This window comes from Thunnus thynnus, unplaced genomic scaffold (assembly GCF_963924715.1).
Source record: "Thunnus thynnus unplaced genomic scaffold, fThuThy2.1 SCAFFOLD_65, whole genome shotgun sequence".
In the NCBI taxonomy this organism is placed as follows: domain Eukaryota; kingdom Metazoa; phylum Chordata; class Actinopteri; order Scombriformes; family Scombridae; genus Thunnus; species Thunnus thynnus.
In genome coordinates, this window is record NW_027095960.1 from 42,501 (window position 1) to 50,000 (window position 7,500).

The 7,500-nt window shown below is 57.4% G+C and overlaps 23 non-coding genes across 23 annotated transcripts in view; all 23 read left to right on the plus strand.

Moving 5' to 3' along the window:
• Positions 1–109: 109 nt before the first annotated feature.
• On the plus strand, positions 110–228 carry LOC137179193 (5S ribosomal RNA). The gene has a single exon (XR_010927581.1). It is a non-coding gene; the product is annotated as a 5S ribosomal RNA (ribosomal RNA).
• Positions 229–438: 210 nt separating this feature from the next.
• LOC137179194 (5S ribosomal RNA) lies at positions 439–557 on the plus strand. Its single transcript, XR_010927582.1, has one exon. It is a non-coding gene; the product is annotated as a 5S ribosomal RNA (ribosomal RNA).
• Positions 558–775: 218 nt separating this feature from the next.
• Positions 776–894, plus strand: LOC137179195 (5S ribosomal RNA). The gene has a single exon (XR_010927583.1). It is a non-coding gene; the product is annotated as a 5S ribosomal RNA (ribosomal RNA).
• A 210-nt stretch (positions 895–1,104) lies between these two features.
• On the plus strand, positions 1,105–1,223 carry LOC137179197 (5S ribosomal RNA). The gene has a single exon (XR_010927585.1). It is a non-coding gene; the product is annotated as a 5S ribosomal RNA (ribosomal RNA).
• A 218-nt stretch (positions 1,224–1,441) lies between these two features.
• Positions 1,442–1,560, plus strand: LOC137179198 (5S ribosomal RNA). Its single transcript, XR_010927586.1, has one exon. It is a non-coding gene; the product is annotated as a 5S ribosomal RNA (ribosomal RNA).
• A 218-nt stretch (positions 1,561–1,778) lies between these two features.
• LOC137179199 (5S ribosomal RNA) lies at positions 1,779–1,897 on the plus strand. Its single transcript, XR_010927587.1, has one exon. It is a non-coding gene; the product is annotated as a 5S ribosomal RNA (ribosomal RNA).
• Positions 1,898–2,115: 218 nt separating this feature from the next.
• Positions 2,116–2,234, plus strand: LOC137179201 (5S ribosomal RNA). The gene has a single exon (XR_010927588.1). It is a non-coding gene; the product is annotated as a 5S ribosomal RNA (ribosomal RNA).
• A 218-nt stretch (positions 2,235–2,452) lies between these two features.
• Positions 2,453–2,571, plus strand: LOC137179202 (5S ribosomal RNA). Its single transcript, XR_010927589.1, has one exon. It is a non-coding gene; the product is annotated as a 5S ribosomal RNA (ribosomal RNA).
• Positions 2,572–2,789: 218 nt separating this feature from the next.
• On the plus strand, positions 2,790–2,908 carry LOC137179203 (5S ribosomal RNA). Its single transcript, XR_010927590.1, has one exon. It is a non-coding gene; the product is annotated as a 5S ribosomal RNA (ribosomal RNA).
• A 218-nt stretch (positions 2,909–3,126) lies between these two features.
• On the plus strand, positions 3,127–3,245 carry LOC137179204 (5S ribosomal RNA). The gene has a single exon (XR_010927591.1). It is a non-coding gene; the product is annotated as a 5S ribosomal RNA (ribosomal RNA).
• A 218-nt stretch (positions 3,246–3,463) lies between these two features.
• Positions 3,464–3,582, plus strand: LOC137179205 (5S ribosomal RNA). The gene has a single exon (XR_010927592.1). It is a non-coding gene; the product is annotated as a 5S ribosomal RNA (ribosomal RNA).
• Positions 3,583–3,800: 218 nt separating this feature from the next.
• On the plus strand, positions 3,801–3,919 carry LOC137179206 (5S ribosomal RNA). Its single transcript, XR_010927593.1, has one exon. It is a non-coding gene; the product is annotated as a 5S ribosomal RNA (ribosomal RNA).
• Positions 3,920–4,137: 218 nt separating this feature from the next.
• Positions 4,138–4,256, plus strand: LOC137179207 (5S ribosomal RNA). The gene has a single exon (XR_010927594.1). It is a non-coding gene; the product is annotated as a 5S ribosomal RNA (ribosomal RNA).
• Positions 4,257–4,466: 210 nt separating this feature from the next.
• On the plus strand, positions 4,467–4,585 carry LOC137179209 (5S ribosomal RNA). The gene has a single exon (XR_010927596.1). It is a non-coding gene; the product is annotated as a 5S ribosomal RNA (ribosomal RNA).
• A 218-nt stretch (positions 4,586–4,803) lies between these two features.
• On the plus strand, positions 4,804–4,922 carry LOC137179210 (5S ribosomal RNA). Its single transcript, XR_010927597.1, has one exon. It is a non-coding gene; the product is annotated as a 5S ribosomal RNA (ribosomal RNA).
• A 218-nt stretch (positions 4,923–5,140) lies between these two features.
• Positions 5,141–5,259, plus strand: LOC137179174 (5S ribosomal RNA). The gene has a single exon (XR_010927562.1). It is a non-coding gene; the product is annotated as a 5S ribosomal RNA (ribosomal RNA).
• A 218-nt stretch (positions 5,260–5,477) lies between these two features.
• On the plus strand, positions 5,478–5,596 carry LOC137179211 (5S ribosomal RNA). The gene has a single exon (XR_010927598.1). It is a non-coding gene; the product is annotated as a 5S ribosomal RNA (ribosomal RNA).
• A 131-nt stretch (positions 5,597–5,727) lies between these two features.
• Positions 5,728–5,846, plus strand: LOC137179212 (5S ribosomal RNA). Its single transcript, XR_010927599.1, has one exon. It is a non-coding gene; the product is annotated as a 5S ribosomal RNA (ribosomal RNA).
• Positions 5,847–6,064: 218 nt separating this feature from the next.
• Positions 6,065–6,183, plus strand: LOC137179213 (5S ribosomal RNA). Its single transcript, XR_010927600.1, has one exon. It is a non-coding gene; the product is annotated as a 5S ribosomal RNA (ribosomal RNA).
• Positions 6,184–6,393: 210 nt separating this feature from the next.
• On the plus strand, positions 6,394–6,512 carry LOC137179214 (5S ribosomal RNA). Its single transcript, XR_010927601.1, has one exon. It is a non-coding gene; the product is annotated as a 5S ribosomal RNA (ribosomal RNA).
• A 218-nt stretch (positions 6,513–6,730) lies between these two features.
• Positions 6,731–6,849, plus strand: LOC137179215 (5S ribosomal RNA). The gene has a single exon (XR_010927602.1). It is a non-coding gene; the product is annotated as a 5S ribosomal RNA (ribosomal RNA).
• A 218-nt stretch (positions 6,850–7,067) lies between these two features.
• On the plus strand, positions 7,068–7,186 carry LOC137179375 (5S ribosomal RNA). Its single transcript, XR_010927757.1, has one exon. It is a non-coding gene; the product is annotated as a 5S ribosomal RNA (ribosomal RNA).
• Positions 7,187–7,404: 218 nt separating this feature from the next.
• Positions 7,405–7,500, plus strand: part of LOC137179386 (5S ribosomal RNA) — a 119-nt gene continuing 23 nt past the window's right edge. Inside the window, exon 1 of the ribosomal RNA XR_010927767.1 lies at positions 7,405–7,500. This exon is cut by the window's right edge and continues 23 nt beyond it. This is a non-coding gene — a ribosomal RNA (5S ribosomal RNA).

Sequence of the window (7,500 nt, forward strand, 5' to 3'; positions counted from 1 at the left end):
TCCGACGGAGGAACGGATCGGAACGCTCTCAGCGCAGCTGCCGCCTGGGCGTTGAAGGCGCGTCTGACGAGCGACATCCCTAAAAGGCCCATGCGTGGTACCTTGGACAGCTTACGGCCATACCACCCTGAACACGCCCGATCTCGTCTGATCTCGGAAGCTAAGCAGGGTCGGGCCTGGTTAGTACTTGGATGGGAGACCGCCTGGGAATACCAGGTGCTGTAAGCTTTTTCACTTTTCTCCACAAGCTCCTGCCGTGTTTAACGTAGGGATCCTCTCTGGTTTTCCTCCGTGTCTTTGCAGAACTGTGCGCGGGAGTCCCACTCTCTGGTATTTCTCCGACGGATCGGAACGCTCTCAGCGCAGCTGCCGCCTGGGCGTTGAAGGCGCGTCTGACGAGCGACATCCCTAAAAGGCCCATGCGTGGTACCTTGGACAGCTTACGGCCATACCACCCTGAACACGCCCGATCTCGTCTGATCTCGGAAGCTAAGCAGGGTCGGGCCTGGTTAGTACTTGGATGGGAGACCGCCTGGGAATACCAGGTGCTGTAAGCTTTTTCACTTTTCTCCACAAGCTCCTGCCGTGTTTAACGTAGGGATCCTCTCTCGTTCTACTCCGTGTCTTTGCAGAACTGTGCGCGGGAGTCCCACTCTCTGGTATTTCTCCGACGGAGGAACGGATCGGAACGCTCTCAGCGCAGCTGCCGCCTGGGCGTTGAAGGCGCGTCTGACGAGCGACATCCCTAAAAGGCCCATGCGTGGTACCTTGGACAGCTTACGGCCATACCACCCTGAACACGCCCGATCTCGTCTGATCTCGGAAGCTAAGCAGGGTCGGGCCTGGTTAGTACTTGGATGGGAGACCGCCTGGGAATACCAGGTGCTGTAAGCTTTTTCACTTTTCTCCACAAGCTCCTGCCGTGTTTAACGTAGGGATCCTCTCTGGTTTTCCTCCGTGTCTTTGCAGAACTGTGCGCGGGAGTCCCACTCTCTGGTATTTCTCCGACGGATCGGAACGCTCTCAGCGCAGCTGCCGCCTGGGCGTTGAAGGCGCGTCTGACGAGCGACATCCCTAAAAGGCCCATGCGTGGTACCTTGGACAGCTTACGGCCATACCACCCTGAACACGCCCGATCTCGTCTGATCTCGGAAGCTAAGCAGGGTCGGGCCTGGTTAGTACTTGGATGGGAGACCGCCTGGGAATACCAGGTGCTGTAAGCTTTTTCACTTTTCTCCACAAGCTCCTGCCGTGTTTAACGTAGGGATCCTCTCTGGTTCTACTCCGTGTCTTTGCAGAACTGTGCGCGGGAGTCCCACTCTCTGGTATTTCTCCGACGGAGGAACGGATCGGAACGCTCTCAGCGCAGCTGCCGCCTGGGCGTTGAAGGCGCGTCTGACGAGCGACATCCCTAAAAGGCCCATGCGTGGTACCTTGGACAGCTTACGGCCATACCACCCTGAACACGCCCGATCTCGTCTGATCTCGGAAGCTAAGCAGGGTCGGGCCTGGTTAGTACTTGGATGGGAGACCGCCTGGGAATACCAGGTGCTGTAAGCTTTTTCACTTTTCTCCACAAGCTCCTGCCGTGTTTAACGTAGGGATCCTCTCTGGTTTTCCTCCGTGTCTTTGCAGAACTGTGCGCGGGAGTCCCACTCTCTGGTATTTCTCCGACGGAGGAACGGATCGGAACGCTCTCGGCGCAGCTGCCGCCTGGGCGTTGAAGGCGCGTCTGACGAGCGACATCCCTAAAAGGCCCATGCGTGGTACCTTGGACAGCTTACGGCCATACCACCCTGAACACGCCCGATCTCGTCTGATCTCGGAAGCTAAGCAGGGTCGGGCCTGGTTAGTACTTGGATGGGAGACCGCCTGGGAATACCAGGTGCTGTAAGCTTTTTCACTTTTCTCCACAAGCTCCTGCCGTGTTTAACGTAGGGATCCTCTCTGGTTTTCCTCCGTGTCTTTGCAGAACTGTGCGCGGGAGTCCCACTCTCTGGTATTTCTCCGACGGAGGAACGGATCGGAACGCTCTCAGCGCAGCTGCCGCCTGGGCGTTGAAGGCGCGTCTGACGAGCGACATCCCTAAAAGGCCCATGCGTGGTACCTTGGACAGCTTACGGCCATACCACCCTGAACACGCCCGATCTCGTCTGATCTCGGAAGCTAAGCAGGGTCGGGCCTGGTTAGTACTTGGATGGGAGACCGCCTGGGAATACCAGGTGCTGTAAGCTTTTTCACTTTTCTCCACAAGCTCCTGCCGTGTTTAACGTAGGGATCCTCTCTGGTTTTCCTCCGTGTCTTTGCAGAACTGTGCGCGGGAGTCCCACTCTCTGGTATTTCTCCGACGGAGGAACGGATCGGAACGCTCTCAGCGCAGCTGCCGCCTGGGCGTTGAAGGCGCGTCTGACGAGCGACATCCCTAAAAGGCCCATGCGTGGTACCTTGGACAGCTTACGGCCATACCACCCTGAACACGCCCGATCTCGTCTGATCTCGGAAGCTAAGCAGGGTCGGGCCTGGTTAGTACTTGGATGGGAGACCGCCTGGGAATACCAGGTGCTGTAAGCTTTGTCACTTTTCTCCACAAGCTCCTGCCGTGTTTAACGTAGGGATCCTCTCTGGTTTTCCTCCGTGTCTTTGCAGAACTGTGCGCGGGAGTCCCACTCTCTGGTATTTCTCCGACGGAGGAACGGATCGGAACGCTCTCAGCGCAGCTGCCGCCTGGGCGTTGAAGGCGCGTCTGACGAGCGACATCCCTAAAAGGCCCATGCGTGGTACCTTGGACAGCTTACGGCCATACCACCCTGAACACGCCCGATCTCGTCTGATCTCGGAAGCTAAGCAGGGTCGGGCCTGGTTAGTACTTGGATGGGAGACCGCCTGGGAATACCAGGTGCTGTAAGCTTTTTCACTTTTCTCCACAAGCTCCTGCCGTGTTTAACGTAGGGATCCTCTCTGGTTCTACTCCGTGTCTTTGCAGAACTGTGCGCGGGAGTCCCACTCTCTGGTATTTCTCCGACGGAGGAACGGATCGGAACGCTCTCAGCGCAGCTGCCGCCTGGGCGTTGAAGGCGCGTCTGACGAGCGACATCCCTAAAAGGCCCATGCGTGGTACCTTGGACAGCTTACGGCCATACCACCCTGAACACGCCCGATCTCGTCTGATCTCGGAAGCTAAGCAGGGTCGGGCCTGGTTAGTACTTGGATGGGAGACCGCCTGGGAATACCAGGTGCTGTAAGCTTTTTCACTTTTCTCCACAAGCTCCTGCCGTGTTTAACGTAGGGATCCTCTCTGGTTTTCCTCCGTGTCTTTGCAGAACTGTGCGCGGGAGTCCCACTCTCTGGTATTTCTCCGACGGAGGAACGGATCGGAACGCTCTCAGCGCAGCTGCCGCCTGGGCGTTGAAGGCGCGTCTGACGAGCGACATCCCTAAAAGGCCCATGCGTGGTACCTTGGACAGCTTACGGCCATACCACCCTGAACACGCCCGATCTCGTCTGATCTCGGAAGCTAAGCAGGGTCGGGCCTGGTTAGTACTTGGATGGGAGACCGCCTGGGAATACCAGGTGCTGTAAGCTTTTTCACTTTTCTCCACAAGCTCCTGCCGTGTTTAACGTAGGGATCCTCTCTGGTTTTCCTCCGTGTCTTTGCAGAACTGTGCGCGGGAGTCCCACTCTCTGGTATTTCTCCGACGGAGGAACGGATCGGAACGCTCTCAGCACAGCTGCCGCCTGGGCGTTGAAGGCGCGTCTGACGAGCGACATCCCTAAAAGGCCCATGCGTGGTACCTTGGACAGCTTACGGCCATACCACCCTGAACACGCCCGATCTCGTCTGATCTCGGAAGCTAAGCAGGGTCGGGCCTGGTTAGTACTTGGATGGGAGACCGCCTGGGAATACCAGGTGCTGTAAGCTTTTTCACTTTTCTCCACAAGCTCCTGCCGTGTTTAACGTAGGGATCCTCTCTCGTTCTACTCCGTGTCTTTGCAGAACTGTGCGCGGGAGTCCCACTCTCTGGTATTTCTCCGACGGAGGAACGGATCGGAACGCTCTCAGCGCAGCTGCCGCCTGGGCGTTGAAGGCGCGTCTGACGAGCGACATCCCTAAAAGGCCCATGCGTGGTACCTTGGACAGCTTACGGCCATACCACCCTGAACACGCCCGATCTCGTCTGATCTCGGAAGCTAAGCAGGGTCGGGCCTGGTTAGTACTTGGATGGGAGACCGCCTGGGAATACCAGGTGCTGTAAGCTTTTTCACTTTTCTCCACAAGCTCCTGCCGTGTTTAACGTAGGGATCCTCTCTGGTTTTCCTCCGTGTCTTTGCAGAACTGTGCGCGGGAGTCCCACTCTCTGGTATTTCTCCGACGGATCGGAACGCTCTCAGCGCAGCTGCCGCCTGGGCGTTGAAGGCGCGTCTGACGAGCGACATCCCTAAAAGGCCCATGCGTGGTACCTTGGACAGCTTACGGCCATACCACCCTGAACACGCCCGATCTCGTCTGATCTCGGAAGCTAAGCAGGGTCGGGCCTGGTTAGTACTTGGATGGGAGACCGCCTGGGAATACCAGGTGCTGTAAGCTTTTTCACTTTTCTCCACAAGCTCCTGCCGTGTTTAACGTAGGGATCCTCTCTGGTTCTACTCCGTGTCTTTGCAGAACTGTGCGCGGGAGTCCCACTCTCTGGTATTTCTCCGACGGAGGAACGGATCGGAACGCTCTCAGCGCAGCTGCCGCCTGGGCGTTGAAGGCGCGTCTGACGAGCGACATCCCTAAAAGGCCCATGCGTGGTACCTTGGACAGCTTACGGCCATACCACCCTGAACACGCCCGATCTCGTCTGATCTCGGAAGCTAAGCAGGGTCGGGCCTGGTTAGTACTTGGATGGGAGACCGCCTGGGAATACCAGGTGCTGTAAGCTTTTTCACTTTTCTCCACAAGCTCCTGCCGTGTTTAACGTAGGGATCCTCTCTGGTTTTCCTCCGTGTCTTTGCAGAACTGTGCGCGGGAGTCCCACTCTCTGGTATTTCTCCGACGGAGGAACGGATCGGAACGCTCTCGGCGCAGCTGCCGCCTGGGCGTTGAAGGCGCGTCTGACGAGCGACATCCCTAAAAGGCCCATGCGTGGTACCTTGGACAGCTTACGGCCATACCACCCTGAACACGCCCGATCTCATCTGATCTCGGAAGCTAAGCAGGGTCGGGCCTGGTTAGTACTTGGATGGGAGACCGCCTGGGAATACCAGGTGCTGTAAGCTTTTTCACTTTTCTCCACAAGCTCCTGCCGTGTTTAACGTAGGGATCCTCTCTGGTTTTCCTCCGTGTCTTTGCAGAACTGTGCGCGGGAGTCCCACTCTCTGGTATTTCTCCGACGGAGGAACGGATCGGAACGCTCTCAGCGCAGCTGCCGCCTGGGCGTTGAAGGCGCGTCTGACGAGCGACATCCCTAAAAGGCCCATGCGTGGTACCTTGGACAGCTTACGGCCATACCACCCTGAACACGCCCGATCTCGTCTGATCTCGGAAGCTAAGCAGGGTCGGGCCTGGTTAGTACTTGGATGGGAGACCGCCTGGGAATACCAGGTGCTGTAAGCTTTTTCCCACTCTCTGGTATTTCTCCGACGGAGGAACGGATCGGAACGCTCTCAGCGCAGCTGCCGCCTGGGCGTTGAAGGCGCGTCTGACGAGCGACATCCCTAAAAGGCCCATGCGTGGTACCTTGGACAGCTTACGGCCATACCACCCTGAACACGCCCGATCTCGTCTGATCTCGGAAGCTAAGCAGGGTCGGGCCTGGTTAGTACTTGGATGGGAGACCGCCTGGGAATACCAGGTGCTGTAAGCTTTTTCACTTTTCTCCACAAGCTCCTGCCGTGTTTAACGTAGGGATCCTCTCTCGTTCTACTCCGTGTCTTTGCAGAACTGTGCGCGGGAGTCCCACTCTCTGGTATTTCTCCGACGGAGGAATGGATCGGAACGCTCTCAGCGCAGCTGCCGCCTGGGCGTTGAAGGCGCGTCTGACGAGCGACATCCCTAAAAGGCCCATGCGTGGTACCTTGGACAGCTTACGGCCATACCACCCTGAACACGCCCGATCTCGTCTGATCTCGGAAGCTAAGCAGGGTCGGGCCTGGTTAGTACTTGGATGGGAGACCGCCTGGGAATACCAGGTGCTGTAAGCTTTTTCACTTTTCTCCACAAGCTCCTGCCGTGTTTAACGTAGGGATCCTCTCTGGTTTTCCTCCGTGTCTTTGCAGAACTGTGCGCGGGAGTCCCACTCTCTGGTATTTCTCCGACGGATCGGAACGCTCTCAGCGCAGCTGCCGCCTGGGCGTTGAAGGCGCGTCTGACGAGCGACATCCCTAAAAGGCCCATGCGTGGTACCTTGGCCAGCTTACGGCCATACCACCCTGAACACGCCCGATCTCGTCTGATCTCGGAAGCTAAGCAGGGTCGGGCCTGGTTAGTACTTGGATGGGAGACCGCCTGGGAATACCAGGTGCTGTAAGCTTTTTCACTTTTCTCCACAAGCTCCTGCCGTGTTTAACGTAGGGATCCTCTCTGGTTTTCCTCCGTGTCTTTGCAGAACTGTGCGCGGGAGTCCCACTCTCTGGTATTTCTCCGACGGAGGAACGGATCGGAACGCTCTCAGCGCAGCTGCCGCCTGGGCGTTGAAGGCGCGTCTGACGAGCGACATCCCTAAAAGGCCCATGCGTGGTACCTTGGACAGCTTACGGCCATACCACCCTGAACACGCCCGATCTCGTCTGATCTCGGAAGCTAAGCAGGGTCGGGCCTGGTTAGTACTTGGATGGGAGACCGCCTGGGAATACCAGGTGCTGTAAGCTTTTTCACTTTTCTCCACAAGCTCCTGCCGTGTTTAACGTAGGGATCCTCTCTCGTTCTACTCCGTGTCTTTGCAGAACTGTGCGCGGGAGTCCCACTCTCTGGTATTTCTCCGACGGAGGAACGGATCGGAACGCTCTCAGCGCAGCTGCCGCCTGGGCGTTGAAGGCGCGTCTGACGAGCGACATCCCTAAAAGGCCCATGCGTGGTACCTTGGACAGCTTACGGCCATACCACCCTGAACACGCCCGATCTCGTCTGATCTCGGAAGCTAAGCAGGGTCGGGCCTGGTTAGTACTTGGATGGGAGACGGCCTGGGAATACCAGGTGCTGTAAGCTTTTTCACTTTTCTCCACAAGCTCCTGCCGTGTTTAACGTAGGGATCCTCTCTGGTTTTCCTCCGTGTCTTTGCAGAACTGTGCGCGGGAGTCCCACTCTCTGGTATTTCTCCGACGGAGGAACGGATCGGAACGCTCTCAGCGCAGCTGCCGCCTGGGCGTTGAAGGCGCGTCTGACGAGCGACATCCCTAAAAGGCCCATGCGTGGTACCTTGGACAGCTTACGGCCATACCACCCTGAACACACCCGATCTCGTCTGATCTCGGAAGCTAAGCAGGGTCGGGCCTGGTTAGTACTTGGATGGGAGACCGCCT